At 41.5% G+C, this 24272-nt stretch overlaps 1 protein-coding gene across 1 annotated transcript in view; it reads left to right on the top strand.

Moving 5' to 3' along the window:
- The window catches only part of SPAG17 (sperm associated antigen 17), a 194160-nt gene that overhangs the window by 36217 nt on the left and 133671 nt on the right, over positions 1 to 24272 (top strand). The window lies entirely within an intron of this gene.

Genomic DNA, 24272 nt, shown 5'->3' with positions numbered 1-24272 from the left:
AGTAGTTCCATTTTTTCGTTCCTATTCCAGTACATGTAGACATATTTCTCAGCTGTTTCCCCAACGTGCGTTCATAATAACTCACAAGTAAGAACACAGACTTAATTATAATCTAGTTGCCACCCTTTCCCAGATTCCTAATGTGAAACTCATTTCTTATACAGCACCTCAATTTAATAGTCTATTCAGTAGAATTGTAAGCCCCCATTTCTGGGGGTGGCCCTTGTCAAAATGATAAATGGAAAACTCATGTTTCAGAGATAGGAACAAATGATACGTGAAAACATTTAAGAGGTTTGAAGTTATTAAAATGGCAGATCTACTGGGAACAGAATGAGCAGTATGTCATGGAAGAAACGAAGGGAAAGGGCGACAGGAAGCATTCTCTGGCCTTTTCAATCCTGCGTTTTAAAACAAAACAAAAAAATCCAGGCAGGATTGGAAGGTAGCCAACCAAATGCTGTTATTTCACAGAGCTTAGGGACACTCCAGGAAATTACAGGCCAGTTAGTTTAACTTCACTTGTAGGGAAAGTATTAAAAACTGCTGCAGGAGATCAAGTAAAAGGGTGCTTGGAGAAGCAGAGCTTGATTAAGGCAAGGCTGGCCAGCGTGGTTTTCGGAAAGGGAAGGTCATGTCTTAGGAACTTGTTGAAATTCTTTGAAGCTATTATGGCCAGCACAGTCTTCAAAGGACACGGCGAGGCCCAGGATCTGGGTATCTTTTCCGTTCCACATCAGTCCTTCAGGGATGCTTGCAGAACACGGCCCACATCAGGGCCTTGGCGCTCCAGGTTTAGAAACCACCATCAAAATAGCAGAAAATAACCTCTGATGGAACATTTTTAAAGCTGGAACCAATTAATACAATCTGATATTTATAAATGTAAAATAATGACTTGGAACAAAATTCAGAAATATTGAGCTGTAACAAAGAAGTACTACGATGAGACTATAAAAACAGTCTAGGAGTTGTTGTGCCAAAATCTGGGCTTTGGAGGCATTTCTCACCCAAAGAAGGGAAAATGAGGAGAAATCACGGTGCTAGAAATGTTTATGGAGTAAAAGGGTCATGAAGAGTTGCAACCGAATGAATTTTGTCAAGATGGGAAAAAGAGCAGTCAGATGTGTTAACAGTCCTGAGCCTCCCTGGTTCTGGAGGAGGCCAGAGCATCCCAGCAGAGAAAGTCAGGTCCAGGCTAGTCACTGAGGGGCAGAAGGTCGGCTCCATTGCCTTAGGAACCGGCTCCCGGGGCGCAAATATGTTTGCGTCTCAGTTCGGAAACCTGGAGTTCTGTTTTCAAAGAAAAAAAAAACTCCAGCAAAGGCATTCAAAAACATCCAAATCGTGTCCCCAGCTCTTTTCCACTCTGGGACACGGGCAGCTGGCCAAGCCCGTGTGGTCCAGAGGGGGGCAAGTAGTCACTGGGGAGGAGTAGACTCTGAAGCTGAGGAGCCTGTGATTCAGCAGCAGGAAACGCACACCGTGCAAGGAGTGGGATGCCGGCTAGGACCCTCGGTCAATGGGAGAACTGCTGGGCAAGACAGGCAGCTAGACAAGAATTCCAGGACACAGATATCAGTGGAGGAGCAGCCACAAGAACGAAGCAAGTTTCAACTAATGAAGAGCGGCCATCAGAGCCTTGGCTGGGGTGGGTCCAGGAGCCTCTCCAACACTCTACCCTCCATGCCCACCGTGATTGGAAGGATGTCAGGGAAGCAATCAGGAAGACTATATCATTCTATTCCTGATTCTAAGACTGGGAATAATCTGCCTTTATATATGGTAACAATAATAGCTACCATTTATTGACCACTTAGTTTATTCCAAGTCTTGTGTCCTGGGTGCTTCATATGTATTAGCTAACCTAATCTTCTCCACAACCTGCCAGAAGCTACTTAAGAAATGATGAAAGCGGAGCTCAGACACGTTAAGTAACCTGTTAAGTTAAGTAAAGTAAGATTTGGAAGCCTCTCTTCCTTCTGCTTGCACTACACAAAAATTGGGGATAAATAGTTTAGATTTTGCAAGTGGTTGTTGTGGTTTACGTCTCTTGAATACAAGTTTCTGTTAGCAATTAGAATTAGGCTTTAAACCTCTCAGTAGTTCTGTGATATGTTTATTCCCTTCCTACGACACAGGGGAAAACAGTGAAGGGGTGTCTGGAGGTGATGAAGGTGCCAAACAATTTTAGTGGTATTTTTGAGCCACATTGATGAGTGGGTTTGCCCAAATGTTTGCACCAATAGGAGTTTTTAATTCTTACAGTTAAGATTTATATGGTTAAGGTGACTGAGTCTTTTTCTTAGGGTGGGGAAGAAGGAGAAATGGGAAATGAGAGGGAAGTTAATACATCAGAGATGAAGGTGTGGAAAGAAAGGGATCTGTCTGAAATCCTAAGCTAATTAATGAGAGCTAGCTTCATCTCCGGAGTGCCTCCTGCTAGTTTGGGGAGATGTACACCTACTGGTTAGATGCACTGATCCAAATCAGACTGCCTGGCTCCTACCCTGATTCTACTACTTAGTAGCTTTGTAATCTTGGACAAGTTACATAACTCCGCTGTACTCCAGTTTTCTCTTTGTAAAGTCAGCATTGATGATAGTATCTACCTCATAAAGCTGTGGTGGTGATTAAATGAGATAGTACAAATGAAATACTTAGCATAGTACCTGGTGTAGATTAAGTGCCCATTAAAGTTTAGCTATTATAATTAATGTTATTATTTTTTAAATTTCTATTCACAGTCATAGTGAATGTTGGAGTTGTGTACTTGAGGAAGCATGAAAGAACTAGAAACATCTATGAGCAGGGTTTTTATTTTTAATTTTTTATTATGGTAAAAAACACATAAAATTTACCATCTTTATTATGTCTAAGTGTACAGTTCAGTAGTGTTAAATATCTTCACATTGTTGTGCAACCAATCTACACAACTTTTTATCTTACAAAACTGAAACTCTATATTCAGTAAACAGCAACTCCCCATTGTCCCCTCCCCCTAGCCCCTGATGACTGTCATTCTATTTTCTGTTTCTATGAATTAGACTACTCCGGATACCCTATATAAGTGGAATCATAAAGTCTTTGTATTTTTGTGACTGGCTTATTTTACTTAGCATAATTCCTTCTAGGTTCATCCATGTTGTAGCATATGTCAAAATTTCCTTCCTCTTCAAGGTTGAATAATATTCCATTGTTTGTATATACCATATTTCGTTTATCCATTCAACGATTGATGTGTAGGGGGTAAACAGCTTTGGCTAAATCATCAAGTGATACTCAATGACTAAGATTTAGAAAATGCTTCATTTTCACACATTCCACAAATATTTGAGTGTCTATTATGTACCAAATCTATGGTTGAGTTTATCTTGGTGAATAAAACACATATAATTCCCTGTCCTCACAGAGTTTACATTTCAATGGGGAAGGCAGACATTTAGCAAAAATTAAACAAGCAAACAAATATATGTACAATTATGAATTGGAATAATTGCTTTAATTCAGAAGGAATTACAGGGGAAACCACTTTAGACTGAGTGGAGATAAACTGAAAGACAAAAAAGAGCCAACTGAAAAGAGTAGTGAAACATATTCAGGCAGAGGGAAGAGCGTGTACAAAGAATCTGAGTCAGGAAAGGAAAGATTTCAGCCTTTTAGAGGAATGAAAAAGGCGATGTGCCTGGAACAGAGAGAGTGTGAGAGGAGAGAATGGAGAGGTGTGCAGAGGCCAGATCTGCAGGGACGGGTGGGTCCTTGTTAAGAAAAAGTTTGCATTTTTACTTTATAGCAAATGAGAAGCCATAAAGGCTTTTAAAGGAGAGAGTGACACAATCTGAGTTCTTTTAAAAAAATATTTTTCTGCTGCTAAGTGAAGAATAAATTGGGATGGGGCTGGAGGCAAACATGGACACGAGGAGATGAGTTGGGGGGCCATTGGACGATCTGGGCAGAGATTGAGAGAGCAGACAGATTCAAGGTCTATCTAGAAGGAAGAATTGGCTGAATGGTGCTGTTGTGAGAAGCGAGGGCTGAGAGAGAAGAAGGTGTCAGAAGTGACTCCAAAGTTCCTGCTTGAGAAACTAAGTGAAAATATCTTCTGATGCAGAGAAAATTGGAGGAGATTAAATTGGGGAGAAGTTTGGAAGTGCAGTTTAGGATAGGTTAAATTTGATATGTCTGAGAAATATCTAAGAGGAGATGTCAAAAAGGAAGTCAAGTTTTTTAGTCTTTTTCATTTTTTGTATCATTACATGCCTAGCTCAGTGCTGATATATAGCAAGTCTCAAAGCAGTGTTTGTTATCTGAAAGAATTCATTTATTAATGAAGGACTAGTGGGAGTTACTGGTAAAGACTACAAGATTAACAGTGGACCATTTCACCAACAGGAGTTCAATAATATTTCCCAAGTACTGGAAGTTTTGGTCCCTTCCATTTTCCCTTTACTGGTTCCATATCCTACACAGTAGATTTCAAACTGTGGGTGACCACCTAGTGGTTTACAAAGAACTTTTGTTGGTTGCAACTGTGTGTGTATGTGTGGTTTGTGATGTAAATATTTTTCTGCCAAAAAAATAGGTCCAAATAAGTTTGAAAAAACAATGCCCTAGAATCCCCTAAACATATTTTGCGTTATCGTCCTTTTGCATTTTCCTTTTTTTTTTTTCAGTTTCTTGCCTAACCCTAGACTAGAGGATATAGTGGATGCTCATCCCAGCTCATTCCTCACTCAGCAGACATGTACTGAGTTTCTATTATATACTGGATAATGGGCACAAGATTGAGTTACACCCTGTCTCTGCCCTCAAGAGCTCATAGTCGATAATTTTGTAAACTATATATTTACTTCTTGCTATTTCAGGACATTTTAATACCTTGTAGCAAGTCCAATATAAAAATTATATATTTAATCCCCGATTATAATTGAGTCCATTCTTCATTGAGCCTTGTGGCTGACCTCTCTTATTGTTCACAGCTTTCAGCCAAAAGGGTAATGGTCCCCAGACAGGGTCTGTTGGAAAGAGGAGAGTGGGAGGAGCACAACATTCCCCAAAACAGTGAAGGATGCAACAAAGATACAGAAGATCTCTGTATACAACAAAGATCCTGTCTCCTTAGAGAGAGAGAAGGGATAGCTGGAATTGAAGTATAGAAACCATCTTCATGCTTCTACATGTTTTAATGTGGCTTCTAGTTCTGAAATTCTCACTCTTTCCTTGATCTGTGGTTGCAAGGAAAGAAAGAAGAAATATCAAACTAAAGGTGAGAGAATTGACTGTTATTAGATAGAAATTCATTTGTATTTATTGAAAAGTTACTGTGCATATTAAACACGCAGTGAATATTAATTGGAATGAATGAACTTCAGATAAATATTTATATATTAAAATCCATCCATTCTTCTATTTCACAAAAGTGATTGGCCAAAAATCCCTCAAACCTTATTAAGTAACATGATAATGTAAGTTAACTGAAATATGATCTCTATATTGCTCACAAAATATATTAAAAATATATAATTATGAACTTATATTTGAAGCATAGGAAACCATTATTACAAAAATTCTTACTCATAAAAAGTGAAATTGTTCAATAAACCCCTTCCTTTAAAATTTCGTATTCCAAGTTCATGCTTCTTTGGATTACAATGCCCATAACCATTTGAAATCTATAGAACTCTGATGGTGAGCAAGGCCAACAGCATGCACTGAATGCTACACCAAACACTCCAAAATGAACAAGGTTATCATTATCCTAATTAGCCTTTATCAAGAATTTATATGAAAAAGACAAACTCACACCAGGCTTACTCATCAGGAAATCTTTAATTAGATTATCTTCTTCATCAGAAGGAACATCTAATTATTTTAGTTATTCTCAAATCTTATAATATTATCCTTTCATTTATCTCTGGAGCTGCAGAGAAGCAGAACAGAGTCTAATAACATGTGACATTGTCACAGGCCACCACTGCTGAGTCCTATGTCCTTTATGAGGATCTGGTCTTGTGTTGCATTCTCAAAGATTCATTTTAGAAATATCATTGAGAAAAAAAAAGGATAGATCCTATGTGGATTTAATGCAAAGGGCTAATATATTACTTTTGTGACTAATAAAATTTCCAGGACTGACAGCAAATTTCTGATTTGCTTTCCCCCCAGTAAAATGTCTGCTTTGAATTATGCAGAAAGAATTCTTCTTCCTGCCAACTTGTTTCAATTCCCTGTGTGAAACCATCCGCAGAACATTGTCAGGGGTTTCCTGTAGAGGTTCATTTCAGGATTCCTCAATCATGGAGGAATACACACACACACACACACTTCCCCCCCCCTTTTTTTTGAAGCAAGCAAAGGAAAATATATTGGATTGGTAAGGTTTGTGTACAGTGCTTTCCCTTTCTGAAAGCAGAGACAGGTATTAGTCATCAAAATTGGGAAAAGGTTTTTCAGTCTCACCCTGGGCTGGCATCCTGTTTTATGTATGCAGGCCCGCCCTGTGTGTAGGTGGAGCGGGCAATTGCCATGTGCTGTGATTTAAGAGGTGCTGGAAGTCCTGTCTGTCCAAAAATAGCCCCCACACCCGCCTGTTGAGTGCAGGCACAGTGTCCATAAAACCCTGGTCTAAATGAAATGAAACTGCAGTTTCAGAATGTTAACCCATTATATCCGTTATCCCACCAACATGGGTTTATTTATCAGAGATAGAAGTTGGACCATTTGTACAGGGAGAGTAGGGGAAGGGGTTAGCAAGGTCCAAGGTTTAGGGTGATGATGCAAATCACCAGAGGCAATTTCTACATAACCACGAGCGAGTTTGTTGAAGCTAAACCTCTTCCACATTCAGTCAGTCAGTCTTTTCTGAATCAATATTTTATGGAAAATGACATTTTCTCAAACAGGCATGCTCTTTGCTGGGACTCTTAAAGAAAACAAGAATAATAATAACAGCTCATGTTTGGAAGATGCCTTTTTGAGTACAAAATGCTTTCACACAGTGTCAAATTTGATCCCTAAAACAACCTTGCAAGGTGGACTCACATCTTACTATTCTCGTGTAGCAAATGAAGAAAGAGTCTCAAAGAGATTAAGTGACTTGCCCCACTGCTGGCAGCTAATAACGGCAGAGCACCATGTTGGAACCCAGGCATTCTGACTCCAAATTCGAGGTTCACTCTGTTACTTCAAGCTCTTGGAGACACAGTTCCTACAGTCAAGGAGCTGACATTTAAGTTTAACCTGCTTAGTAATTCATCTAACCAGAAGAAAAAGCTCCAGGAGCATTTTCTCTGCTGGTTTTACTGAGGAAGTGTTTCCTTGTCTTCCCCAAAAGAACTGTGCCAAATACAGGCTTCTGCAGGCACACATTTGGCCTCCAAAATTTGAGTTTGGTTTTATCAATTAGTCACATCATTCTGTGGGCAAAAAAAAAAAAAAAAATCCTATACTTAGAATACTGACCACTTTGCCCAAAGTTGTAAAATATCAAAAATAAACCAAATTAGATAGGGAAAATAAAAATATGAATTGGCAGAAATTAACTGAGGATTTTCTCTAGAAGCTCTTGGGCTTAGGGGTATTTTGAGTAGCTAGAAAGTGAGGGTAGAACCTGATCAGGCTTTATGAGTGACTGTGGAATCTGGGATTTCTCTGTCAAAGCCCATCTACCTTGCTCCGTAACTGAACACACTCACTTCCATTCCCTTAGCTGATGAGCCACAGTTCTGTGGGAACTCCAGCTCATCCCTTTTGAGCCATTATAGCACTTAATTCACTTTATGCTCCTTCCTTGATAAGTGCAAAATGTACTAAGTTGAATAGAATTATGTAAAATTTAAACTTAGATGTTTCCATTTATCAGCCAAATAACCCCGTTCAAATGCCATCTCTTTTATGAAGTCTTCTTGGATTCCCCTAGGCAGAGTTCATCCTGCTGTGTTATGTTGCGGTTGTTTGTTTGTATCTGCCTCTCCCTACTTCGTATGAATGGCGTGAGCATCAGAGGCCATGTGTTATTCATCACTAAAATCCCAGTGCTCTAGGCTAGCAATCCCAAGCTATTTTGATCACATATCACGTCAGTTAAAAAAAAAACTGAGCATTTATTCCATGTACATTATGTGTGTATACAGAGAGAAAGAGAAAGAGAAGTATGTATGAGAATACAAACATATTACAAATATCATAGAACATTCTCAAAAATAACAATTAAAAAGGACAAAATAAAGATAAATGTAATCAAGAGTTCCAATATTTTCCCCCTCCTGGTAGATAGTCTTGTGCACAGCCAGGGGTGCATTTGGAGACCAAAGCCAATGATTTCAGCACATTGCAGAACACAGTAAATGTTGGTGGAACAGGTAAATGAATAAATGAACCCTCTCCTACCCACACTGTCTCTTTGGCACATTAGGCACTTCCCAGGACACCAGTCACATTCTCAATCAGTGAACTAGCGCCATCTGCTTTCCCAGCCTTGATCACGCTGGCCTGGGGAGCAGAGGGCTGGCTGGATGCCAGCCCACACCCACCCTTCACGGGGTGCCCTTGTATAAGGGACAACCGGCACGATGTTTGTGAAGGGCTGTGTGATGTGTATGCCAATTCTTTCATTCAGCACGTGTTTCATTGATTGTTTACCATGTGCCAATCACAAAGTGAATTCCAGCCCTCAATCTGGAAAACAGATACAGAAATGAGCAATTCTATTACTATATGACAACAAAGAAGTTTTTAAAGGTGCAATGAGTGCACAGACAATGCCTAAACCTTTCTAGAGTTTTGAGAGAAAGGCTTTAGGAAAATGGCTTGAAAGCTGAATGGGGAATTTATGAAGTAATGAAGGAGGAAGGGGAATTCTAGGCAAAGGAATCAACCATGCAAAATCAAGCAGACAAAAGACAGCACAGCATGACCAGGGGACTCCAAACAGAGGATATCCCTGATGTGTAGGAGGAAAGTGGAAGGAGCCGCCAGGAGCGAGGTAGACAGGTGTGTCATGGACAAGTCGTAAAGGACTCAGTTAGCCCTGCTAAGGAGTGTACAGTTTATCCTTCAGGTATGGGAACCGTTGAGGAATTTTGAACTGGAAAGTAATACAAGAGGTGAAGATATTAGAATCAGTGTACAGAAAGAATTCTGTGGGAGGGTGGAGGGGTGGCACTGTTATAAAGTTAATTGCTGTATAACATTTACATTGTATACATAATTTATTAGCTGTTTTATTATAAAAGCAATACATGTTAATTGTGGAAAATTTGGAAAATGTAAAAAGAGCATAGCCCATATAGTAGTAGGTACTTAAAAAGTATCTGTAGAATATTCCACCACTCAGAGATGTATGCTTCTTTTTTAAAAATAGGAATTATATTGTATATGCTTTCTGTCATACCCTTTTCACATATTATGATGTTACCCTTTTTCTAAATCCATATTCAGAGTTTATATAATAGAAAGCATGTTTCTATTCAATAATTCATTTAACCACTCCCCCTCTTGCTAAATTTAGACTGTTTACCAATAGTTATGACCCTGATTGTTTCCTTATGAAAAATTTCAAGAAGTGGAATTACTGAGTCAAAGTGTATAAATCTTTTTAAAGCTCTTGACACATATTGTCAAAATGCGTTCGCAACAATTTGTGCCAATTTACATTCCTTCTAACAGTTCCAGTTTAACTACACCCATTGTATTTTTTATCTTAGTCAATTTGGTAAGCAAAAGTGGTAAGGTTGAACATTTAATCATATTTTTATTGGCTATGTTTTGTGAGTATGGAATTCATTAAAGTGAAATGATTAGGTAACTTCGTTTTCAGATTTCTTCTGATAATGGGAGGGGACCCTCTATTGTCTAAATTCAGAATGGGGAATATTTGCTTTAAGTGATTTCAAAACAGATTTTAGGTGCTGTGAGGGATACAAAAAGGAAGAAGCCATCATCTGGGCCCTGCACAAGCTCAAAGTGCACCGTGGGAGAAGGACACATGCAAGACTGCTAACAAAGGCGTGCCTACACGGGGGGCCTCGGCGGACATAAGAATGATGGTCCCAGTGGGACCCAGGAGAAAAGATCTCAGATAAGGAAGTCTGCAAAGGGTTGATGCAGGAGGCTCTTTGCTGTGAGCTCTTCCCATTTCTAACCTCTTCTTGCTTCCTTATGTCAGTGGTCCTCAAAGGGACATGCCTCAAAATCACCTGGAGAGCTCATTAAAAATGCCGATTCCAGATCCCAGCCACAGTGATGGGGATCAGGCGTGTCTTCAGGAAAGTCCAGAACACACCTTCTGAACAAGTACCCAGGTACTACTGAGCCTGCACTTGGGGAAACGCAGCCACACCTAATCCACGTGCTGCTCAGAGCCAAGAAGGGGCCGTCCTCCCCAACCATGAACTCTCCATCTGTACGCTGGATCCCCTCACTGCCCGCCCAAAACTGGACTGTGGCTCCACTTCTTCTCGCTCCTCCTCACATTCCTCATGGCCTAGTTTATCCATCCATTCTTTCTTTCTTTCATTTTTGAGCACTTGTGCCAGGCACTGTTCTAGGAGCTGGAAGGCCAGAGGTAAACGTGCCATCAAAGGCCCCTGCCTTCAGGATATTTATATTCTCCGATCTGTTCAGAGTTCTGCCAAAGTAACAGTAATCTGGGAAGGGTCAGACAATGTTCGTGCTTGGCCTATTCCCCAGCTCTTCAAGGCAGATGGTCTTGCCTGCCTGCCCAGGTCTATGTCGATAGCCTCCTTGTCTATACCTCGAGGAAACACACATACCTCTAGCGCTAGGAGAAAAGGACAGTCAAACAAAGCTGGAGGGGGAGGTAGAGAGTGTAAGCTCTGAAGTACACCTTTGAGGGTTCTGAGGTTTGCCATGGGTCACCAAGACATCTCATAAAGCCTGGGTTTTTTGCTGCATACAAGTAGTCATTGAAGATAAATAAAATGCCAAGAGTCACAAGGAGTCCTCTGTACATCTGACCATGTCTCTCACCTGCTTAAAACTCTGCGTCTCCTCGTTACTTTCAAGATAAAATCCAAATTCCTTTAATATGTCATTCAAGCCCCTGATGGCCTCAGCCCTGGTTACCTTTCCAGTGCCAACTTCTCCCCAATCCTCCCCCTCCCCCAACCCTCCCCCACCATTCCTGTCCCCCATCCTCCCACCACATGTTCCTGACCACTTTCTAGTTTCTTGAGTGTGCCACTCTCTCCAGCCTCAGGCCTTCTGCCTGGAATACTGCCCTTCCTCTGTCTTTCCTCTGCTCCCCCCATTTCACACTGTCTAGTCTCAGTCATGGTCACTCTCACTGATCCTTCAAGACTCACTCAGGCATGACACCTGCAGGAAGCCTTTGCTGCCTCTCCCAGTTTGGATGAAGGGTCCTCCTGTGGGCGGCAGCACCCTTGCTCATCTCCATCACTGGGCAGGGCACAGAATACTGTAGGGCGCACACTGTGCACATTGTAGTCAGCCTCCCCATCTCAATAGTTGGAAGATGAAAAGGGGACATCACCAAGATTATGCTACAAGAGCAATCAATCTACAGAGCAGATTTCTGAGGAAGGGTGAACAACATTGACAGTGCACTCTCCAGGGGGCTCCACTTAACTCAGATTTGATCCAGGCCCACAGGAAAATCCAGGCATGCGTGAGTCACAGTAGTAGAGGCTCCGGGTAGTGGTAAAATTTGCAAGCAAGCAGTGTAAAACATGGCTCACAATGGCCATCTGATTTAATTCATTTAGTAGTTATTTACCAATCATCTACTATGTTCTAGGCTTTGAATTTAGATCAATGGGAAAAAAATAGGTAACAACTTATGCCTTTATGGGGCCTACTTTTCAACTGGGAAGGGGAAAGAATAGAAAAAATAAGTAAAATACTAATTCTATTGGATAGTAATAAGTGCTATGGAGAAAAGGAGGCATAGAGTGTTGGGAGTATGGAAAGTAGAGGGAGAGTTACTAATTTCAGAGAAGGCAAAACTGAGAAGGTAATATTTGAACAAAAACCTAAAGGAGGTGATGGAGCTATATGGATATCTGGGGAAGAGCCTCCCATGCAGGGGAAATAGCATGTGCAACGGCTCTGAGGCATATTTGGTAGATACCACGAAGGCAGTGTGCTGGAAACAAGTGATAGAAAGCAACAAGAGATAGGTTCAGATTGTGTAGGAAGTGATCTGGAGCCACTGAAAGGATTTGGAGCAAAACCTCCACCAGGCAGTAGATGTCTGGGGTTCAGAGTCTGATCCTAAGGAATGGAGACCCGAAGGAAGTGTCTGAACTGGTGGTCTGGCTCATTACTTACTGGGGTTGTAGTCCAGGACTTCACTGGAGTTCCCTGGAGAAAATATTAGACAACTCTAGAAGTTAGAAAAGAGAAGCAGATATTGTACTGGTTAGGAGGGCAGACTCTAGTGTCACAGTGCTATATTTACAGATTGTTACCATAATTGAACACCAATGACCTTGGGCAAGTTAATTCATCTCTGAGCCCCATGAATATTTATTATTAGGTTACTAGATCCTGAATGTGAAATGAACAACTATGTCAAATGCTACTTGCTAGAAGGGGGATTAATACCCTTGTTGCCTCTGATAGGACTCGCCCAGAAACTGGGGTGGGCATGAGGCTCTGGGAAGGCCATCAGTGGATGAGCTAGAAGGACTGGGGAAAGCAGGTCAAGGGATAAAGTCAGACTAATGACACTCTACCACCATAGCTCTGATAGACTTGAGATGGCTCACCTATAACTTGGTATCTTAGAGTGACCAACTGTCCTGGGTGCCAGGAACTTTCAGTTTTAGCACTGAAAATACCAAGCCCTGGGAAATCCCTCAGTTGGTCGCCCTAGTGTCAATATGTAAATGACCTTTGCTATAGTTCTTAAACTCAAGGGTATTTAAGAATCCCTAGAATGCTTGTTAAAATTTTATACTCCTAGGCCATCACCTCCAGAGATTCCTTTGGTATTTCTAGGGGTAGATCCCAGGTAATCTGTGTCTTTAACAAGGGTCCCAGGGATTCTGGGGCAGGTGGTCCACAGGGCACACCAGAGAAACACTTAAGGGAAACTGCACAGCATCCATCTGCTCATAAAGGGCTGTCCCAGTAGGCAGCCAGGAGACTCCAGCATCCTGTATGCCTTCTCTATGACTACTGAGTCTAAGAGACTAGGAGAGGATAGGGAAACTCAGAAAACAAGCCCTCTTTGTGGGGCAGGTTTGGAATAGATTGAAAGTTAGGAGGCAACAACAGCCTTGAAGAACACTGTCCACAATCAAGCTACAGAAACACTACAACTTTTTGATAATTGTGGGGGAACAGAGTATTGAGGGAAAAAGAGGAAGGGGCTGATATACTGAATACATTCTTTACCCAGCAGTACATTAGCAGAAATCCCACTCCAGGCATACTCTGAAATGAGCGGCTTGGTGACTCCATATTAAAAAATAATGATAAAAAAAAGATTGAGGCAACATAGATGCACATAACTGAGAACAAGAGACTCGGGTGAAACTGACAATATGTGGGTTAAATATGTTAGTATAAAAGGCCACAAAAGAAACCAGGTATAAAGCAGTGGCTCTCAAACCTAGAGGACACCAGAGTCACCAGACTGCTGGGCCCACCCCCAAAGTGTCAGATTCAGCAGGTCTGGGCTAGATCCCAAGAATGTGCATGTCTAACAAGCTCCCAGGTGACACCGATGCTGCTGGTCTGGGAAACACACCTTAATAATCACTAGTTTAAAAAAAATTGGTCTCTATTAATTTGAAGGCATGAATCTCATCATGTCGATATCAGCTTGGTCACCTTCTAACTTCACAAGAAAAAAATTAAAACTGGCTTAAACAAGAGGTAATGTACTGGCTTGTATAACTAGAAGTCCAGGCAGGCCTCAGGGTCAGCTTAGTCCACAGGCTCCAGCCCCACTTCCTGCAGGCTCTTGACCCCTCCTTCATGTGTGTGGTGGCTTCAGCTCCCCCATGGAAGTGAGACGGCTACAGCCATCCTTCACACCTCTTCCCAAAGCTCTGTCATGACTGTGGAAACTGGACCCAGCAGCCCCAGAAAACCACTCCTCACTTCCCACTGCCTGAACTAGATCACATGCTCATCCTGAACTAATCCTGGACAAAGGGGCTTAGGATTATTTATAGCAAAGGGGTCCACCCATGGAGCTGTGATTCCCTTGAGGCACATGAGCTGAATGAGAGAGAAGTGAATAACTGAAAAAAAGTGAGATTCTCCTAGAAGGGAAGGGAGGATGATGGGCGGCACCCAGCAACCTCCAGTCTGGGAGGTTGAACATGGTATCCAAACCAAATGGTGAATGACACATCTGGTGCTTCAGTGTTGCAGTACATAAAGTTCGAGGACCAGCCATATTCAGATATCTAGGTCAGTCAGTGGCTAGCAAGATCTCACTCACTGGACTCAGACTGAGGCAGGATTTTAGGAGAATGATTTAGGATTTAAGGAGAAGGAGGCTAGGAAATGGAGGTGGCTGCTCGCCTGAGTTTCTGAATTTCTAAGATATGTGTTCAGCCCAGGGGACAAGAGACAGATGGAGCTCTAGGGGAGGTAAATTTTTACCTTTACCCTTTTAGGGTTCTTTTGGGCTGAGCCTGAGAATTAAATTGTCATTGGACAGATTAACAGAAGAAAAGCATACACATTTACATAAGTTTTATGCACCATGGGAGCCCTTGTAAGGAAATGTAGACTCCCAAATAAATGGGGAAACCTACAGGCCTTTACATTAGGTTGAGCACAGAAAGGCCATGTGAAAAAGTGGCTAAACTCTGTGGGGAGGCTACAGGAAGATAAGGTCTGTTTGTATAGATTTCTCTCTGTCTCAACTTCTCCTCCTTGAGGATGACAATGTTAATTTCCTTCTGGTAAGGGAGGGAATCTTTCACATGGAAGTTTTTACTCCAGTTTTCATGAAAAAAAGGGGAGATTAGAATGTCCTTCTTGCATCCGCTGTTTTTTAAGTCCCTTTGGCTCAAAATAATCCTTATGCCAACGTGGCATATCTTGAGATGGCATATTCTGCCACCCTTCGGAGCTATTAGGACTGAGAGTTTTGAGTCTCAGCTCCCACTCGCTCTCAGGGGAAAAAAAAGCTCAGCTATTTAGAGTGGAAACACCGGGTAAGGACAAAACTAGTAAAAGTATTTAACTATCAAGAGTATTTACACATAAACTCTTGAGCAACAAAGCTCTACATCCCTCCAGCCCAGATGGGGATTGGGCATGGAGACTGCGGGGGGGCTGGGGCACTAGATGGGAGTCCAGAAGCTCCAGCCAAGGGGTGAAAAGGCTGACTGTGAGGCCGCAGAAGATGGTGATGAGGAGCAGGTCTCTGGAACCAGATAGCCTGGGTTCAAATCCCATGACTACTACTTTCTTGCTGTGTGATTGCCAGGCCTCAGTTTCTTTATCTATAAAATGAGATGATAAGAGTACCCACCTCGAAGGGCGGGTGAGAGTTAAATGAGTTAAAATATCTAAAGTGCTATCCTTAGATTATTTTAGAGCAGCTATTGGAATAATCCTTGTCTAGTGCTTAGTGTGAGCTGTGCAACCCATTTTGTGTCCTTAGTCTGAGAACCTACCTCTCCTTGCAGTCTGCTCGTAGAACTTTGTAACTGTAGCTGTAAATATTTAAGAACACTTACCTTCAAGTCAAATGAGAAATAACTCTAAAAACACCATTCTTATATTTACTGAATGAGTGAATATACTGCATGTCTATATATGCAGCAGATTCTGTGAGGGGAATCTAGAAAGATGAATCAGATAAGGGTCTGACCTTCGGAGTTCCTAGAGAAGACAAACCCCATACACAAATAATTCCAATACAAGAGAGCTAAGTAAAGATTCAAAAAAGTTGTAAGGTTATTCTGTTGTAGCTTTCACTACAAGCTGAAAGAACCAAGAATGACTTCAGATGAGTGGGAGCATCTTGGGACTAAGGAAAAGATCTTGATCTACAAAAAAAAGATTGCCGTGAGAATAGAATGATGTGTTCCTAATATGCAGCTGAAACTAATGCACATCTGAACTTTCTATATCGTGCTTCCATACAGTATCGCATTCAGCTTCAAGTACCTTTATATATTTTACAGGTATACGAAAACCAAAGCACAGCTTAATGAAAAAGGAAAGCTTTGCTTTTTCCTTCTTTGGGAGAATAATCCCAACAAAAACAGAATCCCATGCCTTTTTGATATGTGCACAATGGATATTCAAAATATACATCTCCTTTGGGAAATTCATCACATTTCAAATTATACATGTCTATTAAAGCATAGATCTGTTCTACCTTCCATATATTTGTTATTGCTGCTTCTGAAACTTCCTTACAGCCCCAAAGAGGTCTTAATCCCTGTCAAATGTTATTATGTTACTGACTTTTATGTAGTCTTGAAAGGGGTTGTTTATTTAGTTTCAGTGACTCCTTGTTACTGCCAAATATTATTTCATTTCAGCACAGATGTAAGGGGTCCAATGACTGGAATTATTTTACAGCCCTGACATTGTCGAGAGATGGATACCAGTTTAATTATGGACAGCTGAAAATGATCTAGGAGTCACCTGCTACGGATATTCATCATCATTATGAACTTCTCACCAAGCTGTGGCCGAGCACTTTCATAACGTTCCATTTGTGTTAGACAGACAGTATGATCTATATGGAGCCTATATCTTCAGTCACCTTTAAATTTATATTTAGACAGCTTAATATTGCTTGATTATTTTCTTTTCATCTGCTCAAAGTGAGAAAATATGTTTCAGTCATTCCCATTCTTTTTCTTTCTTCCTTTTCTGTCTCTCTCCATTGGCTTCTCTCACTGCTATCCTTATCCTTCCAGCTGTTTTTCCAATTATGCCTCATTGGAAATTATTCATTACTTAAAGAATGTGAATTGGATAGACTAGACATATAAAGAATCAAGTAACGTAGTGACTGCAATATAGTTGGCTCTCAATAAATGCAGAAGGAATGAAGGAGGGAAGAGAGTAGAGGGAATAGGACAGGAAGGCTGTAGAATTGCAAAAGACTCTTCATATAATTCCTCCATCTGACATTGTAGAAGAAATTAAGATTAGCAAACTTCCTCCTTCTCTACCCCTCCCATTATACACTGAACTATAACAAAATACATTTTTACACGTTCACGTTTTATCTCTGCTTTCCCTAAATGGATCTTGATTTGTCCTCATCAGAGTGGAGGAGGGGTTAAATGAAATGAGAATCCATGGTTAACACTAGCTGATAATAAAATAAGCTTATTGTCTTGCCTGTGCAAGTGCGCTTCACTTCATTCCTTTTCTCTTTCCCCTATCCTGAGCTGTAAGGCCTTCAAGAATTCCAACTTTGTCCTGGAATTTAGGATAATAACAGTAAGAGCTAATTTTATTGAGTGCATATATCATTCACCATGCTGAGTCTTTTTATGCATTATTTCATTCAATTCTCAATACAGTCTTATGAGATCAGCACTATTCATGTTCTCTTTCAGTAGATCAATGGTTCTCAATCAGGGACAGTTTTGTCCCCCAGGGGACATTTGGCAATGTCTGGAGATACCTTTGGTTGTCACCGCTGGATAGAAGCCAGGGATGCACTAAATATCCTATAATGCGCAGAAAAACCTCCTACCACAAAGAATCAAAATCTCAATAGCGCCACTGTTGAGAAACCCTGCTGTAGATTAAAAAGCTGAGGTTTAAAAGGGTTAAGTAACGTGCCCAAGGCTACCCAGTGGTACTTGAGAAGACTAGAATACAAATGCAGCCTGTGTTTTTGCATTATGTTGCACATACATAGTTACGGCTTCAGCAGCTGGCTCATCATCCCTTGTACCAAAGGAGCTAAAATTCCCAGCAGGAATCTTTTCATGTGAGGGCATCTCTATGTCAGTGGTCTTTTTCAGTCATTTGCAAATCGCCTGCTCTTCCGTCTTTTCATCCAAGGTGCAGAATCAGGCCCACCCAAAGCAGCCCTTCACTCTCAACATTGAAAATTTTGTAACACACACACACACACACACACACATACACACACACACACTGGGGCAATATTCCTCTGAGTTTTTAATGTTATAAGCAGATATATATAAGATAAAAAGCAGAATGAATAAGCAAATAATGATGCTACCTAAGCAACAAACTTTGGAGATGGCACATATAGTTGCACAGTTTACTTTGATGAACAAATTATACAGATTTAATTTGCCATATGTTTAATGACAACATATGCATATGCAGGACAACATACGCAGACTTTTTTCTGCAGGATAATTAGATAGATACGGTAACTAGTCAGCAGTATTACTTTTAAAGATTTTTATTTATTTATTTTTTCCCCCAAAGCCCCAGTAGATAGCTGCACATCCTTCTAGTTGCTGTATGTGGGACGCGGCCTCAGCATGGCAGGAGAAGCTGTGCATCAGTGCGCGCCCGGGATCTGAACCCGGGCCGCCAGTAGTGGAGCACGCGCACTTAACCGCTAAGCCACAGGGCCGGCCCAGCAGTATTACTTTTAATATGCCGATCAAAAATGTTAGTATTCTTCGTCTCTTTTTATTAATTCTTCAATATCCACAATCTCACTTTTGACAGTGTTTTTAGATCCTGAGTATCTTTTAATAATCTTAATCATCCCAAAGTTGGGGCACACATAAGCACACGTACTCTTGTGCACACATGCACACACGCACATGCACACGTACACACAGACACGTGTACACACACACAGTCACACACCACGTGTCCACACACTCAGACAAGTCTCAGGTCTTCCTCCCCAGGGCAGAGTGCCCTTTGCCTCTGTTCCTCTCTCACGATACAGAGCTGCTATCTCATCCTTTTTCTGCCCCACCCGCTCACTCACCCTCTCTGATGCTTCTCCTTTAACCCTGATCCAGGGGCATTTCCATTCTCCCTTTGGATCCTTTCCCTGAATGACCTAATCCTGGAGTACAGCAGTAACTCCAGGCAGTGGAACCCAAGAGTAGGTGCACGGGGAACAAGTTAGGGCCACAGAGCTGCTGTCACACTCCAGGCCTCCGAGCACCACAAGGGCCAAAACTATATTTACCTTCAGAGTCAGCCTTAGGCATTGCGAGTTTTCAGGTTAGAGAGAACAGCTACCTCCCACCCTGAATTCTAACCACCACACCTATTACTTATTGCTTGAAATTACTTCATCAGTTGCTAGTCTCTTTCATACTATAACCAAGGGATAAAATCTTAAAATGCAGCTGACCCACTGGTATAAATAAACTTCATTCAAAGTGAGTTACCAAGTTAAATCTTTTCTACTTTAGTGGCAGGAGGGCTTTAGAAAGCAAAAAGGCATCGAGTACCTAGGACGAGGAGGGGGAGTGCCACAGAAGAGAAAGGAGGGACACAAACAAGCCAGAAACGAACTTTTGCTCCAGAAACAAAAGTCTCTTTCCTATTTTTGCCCTGAACTAGCACCGTATATCTTCACCCATACCAGGGCAAATTTCTTGAGTGGCCAGAAACAATTATCTCAGTGCGGAAGCCAGAGATTTTCATTATCTTTCACCTTGAGCGCGGTGTAAACCTCAGTACCCCATTATTATTTAATCACTGTATGTAAGCATTTCCTACATTAATAAAATTTGCCAAGGATGGTGCCGAACAGGATATCTTTCCTTTCAGTTTTGGGATAAAGTCAAAGGGACAAAGTGACAAGATGACTAAATCAACATTATTTTAAATGAGATGCTTTTTTTCATTTTTCACAGTCACATAGACCTGCCCTGACCAAAACAGTAGCCACTAGCTATATGCGACTATTAAAATTTTAATTTTAATCAAATTAAAATTAATTTTAATCAGTTAAAAAATAAATTAAAAATTCAGTTCCTCAGTCACACTAGCAATATTAAAGTACAAAATCACCACATGTGGCTGGTGGCTGCTATATTGTACAGTACAGAAAAAGAACATTTCCATCATCACAGAAAGACCTATCAGCATTGATATAGACAAAGACAGAAAAGTTGGAGAATACCCAGGGTTAATGAGGCGGGTGGGGAAACAGACCCTTTCCATAGTGGTGGTAGGAACAAAACTGCTACTAACTTTTCAAATGTCAATTTGGAAGTATCCCTAAATATTTAAAATACACAGGCACTTAAGAGAAGAAAAAAACTGAAATTTCCTAAATGTCTATCAATAGGAAACAGGTTAAGTAAATGACCAAACACCCATGCAATAGAAGGCTACGCAAATAATTAGAAAAATACCTACACAAGCAATACATGTCAGCACAGAAAGTTGTCCTAGATAGTTTTGTATGTAAAAACACAAACCACTTGACAATATGAAAGCATGATCCTATTTGTATTAAAATATAAAAGGGTATACATATTTATGGTTATATATGTATAGGAAATGATGTAAGGATACACAAGAATTCGTTAACAGTGATTACCTCTAGAAAGACGGAATGGTGGAGGGGATTGGGGAAGCATTTTCTTTTCATCGTACATCCTTCTGGTACTGTTTGGACTTTTTACGGTGAGGAAGAACTATTGCATTCAATCAGTCATATATTAAGGAAATGAGCTAAAAGAATGTGATACCAAATGAATGAATGAATACATATACACACACGTACGTACGTACGTACATACGTACATACGTAAGAGTTAGATCTTCTGCGTGTCAAAAACTGCGTGCTCAGCCCTGTGCTAGTCTGGACTGAGTCAAGTTTATGGATTCTGCTCGTATTTACCGAGGTCTTACATATCCAAACCAACCTTAAGTCGTTGACCCAAGGATAATGGGTTAACTATGAAGTCATATACTGTGCGATATTACAGCTGCCGTAACAAACACCATGGACCCCAAGAAGGGTCCTGAAACCAACAGATTCTTTTTTAGGAGAACTGGTAGCTATTGGAGTTCCAGAAGGAAAAGTCTTTCCTCATCCCATCACCCCTCCCTGCTCTGCCCCACACAACCACACTTTTTCCTCTCCTCCACCAACTTCTTTCCCTGGCCTGTTCCAGGCAAGAGAAATGCCGATCCAAAATCTCTGCCTTTCCTCAGAACTCACCTGGATTGAACATGCAGCAAGTTAAGCAACGATTCAAGCTGCTGCATAAGCCTCCTTGTAAGCACACCAGAGAAACCAGGCAGCAGATCTTATGGAAGTCCTATCTATCTATCTATCAATCATACATACGTATGTAGGCACGTATCCATATCTGTTTATATGTGTGTGTGTATACACACACTAGCACACATGCATACATCTGGTTTCCATGGGAATCTGTGGAGCAGTTCTAAGTGTCTGTCCAGGCAGACGCTGAGCTTACTACTAATGTGGGGTGGAACCACACAGAGGAGGGGTAGAAGAGGGGAAGGGAGGGCACTAGGGTCTGTGGGTGGGCCTGATCTCCAGGCAAGGAAAGAATTTGGCTCATTTGGTATATTTTTGTTGGATCAGATCATTAGATAGTAAACATGCCATAAGTCTTTGAGCCAGGTCAGTGATAAAGAGGGAAATGTTTTTATTTCTTTGTGTGCTCAGGATCACAAACTTCCTAAGAGAACAAGGTATTCACCTTCAAAATAAGATCTTCTTCGCACGGTAAAATACAGACATACCTTCCTGCTTCAGCTGCACTCTTTGAAGCTAACTTTTCTCCTACACCAGTCTTTCCCAGAACCGAACACCTCTGGTAGCTCAGCCTGGACCTCCCCCCAGCCCTTTTGCAGGCCCCATGGTCTGGCCTGAGTAGGTCCAGGAGACCAGTACAGGCCTCGCCTGGCAACAGTTTTTCTCCATTTTAATGAATCTCATTTGCCCATAAGACTCGTTTTTTAAAATTCTGACTCATGCCAGGCTCATTTATTTGGTATTTTGGCTTGACGAATACCCAGGTTTTAACCCACTTAGGACTGTTTTTCTGCCTAGTTCTGGAAACTTAGGTTTTTGTCTAATTACTCCCCAACCCCAACCAGCTCACTGCTCCCATTTTCTCTTATACCCCTCATCCTCCCAACACCTATAGTCATTGTTGGCTGGCCTCCCAACACACACATACACAGACACAGATACACGCACACAGATATACAGACACATACACACACACAAACACACACACAGATACATGCACGCACATTGACTAGATACCGGACAAGCAACCCTTACAATGCTAGAAGGTTGAAGATTTGATTATTATTTCAATTACTACAAGTAAGGCAACAGAGAGGAAGACTTTCTGGAATGTTATGTGAAAATTTGCATTTCCTCTTAAATTCTGTCTCTTCTGCAGTCTTTTTTCTTCCTTCAAAGACTTATCCTTCAAAGAAAGGTCCTCTAAGGATTTGTTTTTCATCTGAGACCAAACTACTAGCTCCTGATTGGGTGAAATTGTGAATTATGGAGTGTGAGAAGAAAAAATTTTCAGTAGAAATTAATTTGTAAACATCTTTCTTTTTCTCCTCTCCTGGGGATGACCCACATACCACAAAAATGTTCAGTCTCAGATTTTGAGTTCAGCAGAGACTTCCATTTTCATTAGTTGTCCCAAGGATTTGCACTATCATTCCCTTTGGAGGAAGCACAAAGAAAGTGGCTTGTGTGGGAGTTAAGTCTCCTCAGAGCAACTCTGGGAAAGGCAAGCAGGACCAGTTTCTGCCATTGCTAACAGTGCCACGTGCACTGCCCCCTCCAGGAGTGTCAGCGGGCATCGTGAGTCTGGGCTGTTGGAGGAGGAGGGAGCATCCACGGGGCTCTGCTCAATGCTGCCCTGCCCTGCCACTGCTCTGCCCTGCTCTGTGTCCACGTGTCACGAGAATACAGGTGCCCAGCAATGCTGGTGACACTCCTTAACACTGATCTCTCCATTTCACAGACGGGTATCATTGTTATTTTGATGCCATGCCAGGTATTTGCTTTAAACCCAACTCTCTACAGACCATTTTAGATGGACCAGAAATAACTTTTATGGCCTGTGAAATACCTTTCTCTCGGAATGTTTTGTTGTGCTTTGAGTACATTTTAACACAGTGAGGTCACATTCACAGACTCATAGAGACACAGGGATAGAAAGCAACTCCAGAGACATCCCATCCGTCACCGTGACGCCAGGCAGGCTTCACCCAAACCACCCCAGACATAGGTAAATATCCTGTTTTCACAGGTCATCAGGAAGAGAGACTCCACACCACTCTTGGGTAACCCATTCCAGTGCTGACTTCCCTTCAACACTGTCATTATATTTGTATCACAGAGAAATGCCCCATACTAGACTGCTGTGAGCTTTAAAAACCCAAACTTGTATATTTTGAACCAGATGTCACAAAGCAGCTCGATTGTCAGCACACTGTTGAGCTGGTATTGAAAAACTCCATTTCAAACCAAATACATCTACCCTCTGGGTTGGACCCAATCAGACAGCTTTCACTTTACAGTAAACGTGTGACCGGCCGTCCTTGGGATTCCCTTCCATCTTGAATCTTGTCATCACTAAATGCTGAGATTCTGCAGGTGTACCCTTAAGTGTTCCTGCTCCCAGAAATCACAGCCATCGTGTCCCTTTCCCTAAATCGTGTTAGCAGGAGCAGAACTGCCATAAAAAGCAAAAAGTTCTGTTTCACAGAGGGTATTCACTTAGACACACACAAAGCTTTCTGACACTTGGTTTGTTCTCTTGGTTTTTAGAAACAGCGGCTTTAAAGGAGCTCTTTCCCTGACTTTTCCCTTCTGCGATGCAATGCAGGAAACCCCGATGTGGTTTCTAAGAGGTCCAGTTACATTTTGGCATATGATGATCCGCAGGGCCTTCTGTAGTTAGAAGCGAAATAGCTGTCTCCCTTTCTTTCAGCTGTTTCCCTTGGCAAAGTAGAAAGTCATAGGAACCAGATCGGTCAGGAAAGCCCTGACCAAGAGCTGGTATGAACCTCAGACAAGACTCAGCTCGATGAGATGCAGTGTGCGCCGTCATTGTCTGAGACGGAGGGTCTGAAATTGACACCATATGCGCCCAGAGGAGTAATTGCTCCAAGGGGGGAGAAAAGCAACATGTCAGAACATTTTAGTAACACCTAATTCATCCTGAGGTTATAAATAAGTCTGATGCTTGCTTAAAAACAAAAGGCGAAAAATACTTTGACTAGATTACTTTGTGACAGTGCTTCCGGCAGAGGTGAACTTTATTAGGGAGACAACATGAATAAAGAGAAACACATAACAACTTTTTATGGTA

This window comes from Diceros bicornis, chromosome 4 (genome assembly GCF_020826845.1).
Source record: "Diceros bicornis minor isolate mBicDic1 chromosome 4, mDicBic1.mat.cur, whole genome shotgun sequence".
NCBI classification, from domain to species: Eukaryota; Metazoa; Chordata; class Mammalia; order Perissodactyla; family Rhinocerotidae; genus Diceros; species Diceros bicornis.
The sequence above is the reverse complement of the archived record's forward strand: the minus strand, read 5'-3'. Positions and strand labels throughout refer to the sequence as shown.